Source organism: Doryrhamphus excisus, chromosome 6, assembly GCF_030265055.1.
Source record: "Doryrhamphus excisus isolate RoL2022-K1 chromosome 6, RoL_Dexc_1.0, whole genome shotgun sequence".
Lineage (NCBI taxonomy): Eukaryota > Metazoa > Chordata > Actinopteri > Syngnathiformes > Syngnathidae > Doryrhamphus > Doryrhamphus excisus.
The window spans coordinates 15,110,242-15,113,102 of NC_080471.1; positions in this window are offsets into that span (position 1 = coordinate 15,110,242).

Here is a 2,861-nt window from a genome sequence, read left to right on the forward strand (position 1 = left end):
GTTCAGCCTATTTAGATACATGTGTTTAAGCTCATAGGTGTTTACACTATACAAGGCTTTGTTTCTGTAGAAGTAGTATCACACAATATACTGTATTTACTGTCTTTTTATTGTCATCAGAATACTGTATTGTAGGTGAATAAAAAATGTGATTGATTATCACAGTAGGTATTGTATGATTTTTATAATATTGGTACATACATGAAAACAGTGTCATCTCTGTAAATAATGGATGATTTGTAATTGCAAAATGACATATGCAGACTATATGGATGGGTTGGGCATCTGTAAGGGTCCACAATTTGTCAAATGTCCATAGGTATAAATGTGAGTGTGAATGGTTGTTTGTGTTACGACCCGGCATGTCAGTGTTGCGGTTTGACCCCAGGATGCAGAGATGAGGAGAAGGTGCAGATAAAAGCTTAGCTTTATTTCCGAATAAGCGATTGCAGCACTGACATACAACACGTCTGAACTCAAAATGATCAATGCACCAACAAAAGGAACACGCACAACACGAGAGAAAGTAAGTGACGGAACACAGGAAGAACTACAAAATAAGAGCATGAAAACAGGAACTAAGGCAGACAACGTGAAACACAAAACTGTCACACAGGCAGAGATGCAGATTGTGACAGTTTGTCTATATGTGCCCTGTGATTGGCTGGCGACCAGTCCAGGGTGTACCCCGCTTCTCGCCCGAAGACAGCTGGGATCGGCTCCAGCATACCCGTGACCTTTGTGATGGATGATTTCAGGTCTGGCTTCTCCTGGCAGACTGAGGTTGCTAGGCTTTTTTTGATTTACTTGTTAAATTAAGTATTCATGTGATGTTCCTTAACTTATTGACCACCTGAACATATACTGCAGGTAAAGAAGGCATTGGGTAAGTGTTTTCCAACCTGACTTCAGGCAGAAACATTGACTTTACATCAGGGACAGAGAATCAGGCCTGTATCTCCAGACAGCACTACATTACTACAAGTAACATATATACATATTTGAAAACAGCTACGTATATTTTAATTTAATAAATAATGTTATATTGTTGACATTTTGCAGTCTAGTAAAAATGGGGGCATCCTTCCAAACATGCAACTCAGCATTCAACTGGAATCACTATTTATCAATACTGTACTATTGAAAATTAATTAATTCATTTTCTACTGCTTATCCTCACGAGGGTTGCGGAGGGTGCTGGAGCCTATCCCAGCTGTCTTTGGGCGAGAGGCGAGGTACACCCTGGCCAATCACAGGGCACATATAAACAAACAACCATTCACACTCACATTCATACCTATGGACAATTTGGAGTCGACAATTAACCTAGCATGTTTTTGGAATGTGGGAGGAAACCGGAGTACCCGGAGAAAACCCACGCATGCACGGGGAGAACATGCAAACTCCACACAAAGATGGCCGAGGGTGGACTGCTGAAAATGTTTCTGTAATGTTATCAGGTTAAATGGAATCAATCAAACGCTTGACTCACAGATGCAAGTGATGCCAATTGCCTTTTTACCTTGGACCAATACACACATTTGCCTCAGATTCCAGGCCCACCTGTTAGTTACCTGGCAACCATTGTCATCACATGACAGATTCAGTTTCCATCCCTTTAAAGATGTATGATCCCTGCAGAGCCCCGGCCAGGAAGAATGACCAAGCATGTGACAAGGTGATGTGTGTATCATTATTACATTCCCTGAATGTGACAGAAAGCTTTTTTTTTGTGCGTATGACTGAAAAGTGTGTGTTGTGTGCTCCACGGTATACGCTCATTAGGACTTAATGTGGGGGCCAGGCTGTATCTGTAGTCGTCAGCAGTAGTCAAGTGTCCCACAGATAGTTTAGCACTCATAAGGAACATACACAGATCATTTTTTTTTGTGTTAAATCAATAAAATTCTGCAGACATGTTACTGTCACTCCTTTAAAGGCAGTCTGAAACTTCTGGGTTTAATAACTGCACTCCCATTTGGTGTATTTGTCAGAAAAATAATAGCACACAAATGTTCTGACAAATGTTCACCTTTTGTGTGAAGTGGTTCAGAAGTTTTTAGCATCCACAAAATAATTTATAGTCATGAAATTGTTGCATTGATATTTTTGTTCAGCATATTTATGACAGCAATCATGTATATATGATGGTCAAAGGACATAGTGTGGATTTGTACACATATTTTAGGCCAAGCCCCCCCTCCCCTGTCCAGGCTCTTTCCGGATGCCAGGTGTCCTATACACCTACCCAAAATGTAACTGTACCCATCACACACAAACACACACACACATGCATAGATGAGTAATAGATCTCATTACTTATTGAGTTAACCCCATGAGCTCAACCCTGAATCTTTCAGTTGCTTATGCAGCACTCCATAGAGAGACAATGAAAGTATCCACTGCCTCCTTTTTGTAACACTGGAATACCTCAAAACCAGGATCGACCGCTGGACCAATTCCTCCATGACTAACTTTACGAACTCCAGTGGTGGCACTGAGGAGCTTTTAGACATTCTTCAGCTGTGGGCCGGATGCATTTCAGCTGGCGACACCGTTGACCCACTGTTACTAAACTAAATTTTCAACTCAACTATCCATCATGGCCGTGTTCTCTCTCATCCTAGTCACTCTCTGCATGACTGAAGTTCACTCACAGGTAAGGTTGAACATCTATTGACAAAACTGGTCTGGAGACCAAGCTAAATCATCATAAATATGTTTGTTTTTGACACCCTCCAAGCCCTCCAGCCAGCTTGATGTTGACATTCACCTCTAATTTCAAAATAACAAATTCAAAAAGTGGCACCAAGTTAACCAGCTAAATGCTACATGCTAGAGGTTGGAGTAAGTTAGTGTTT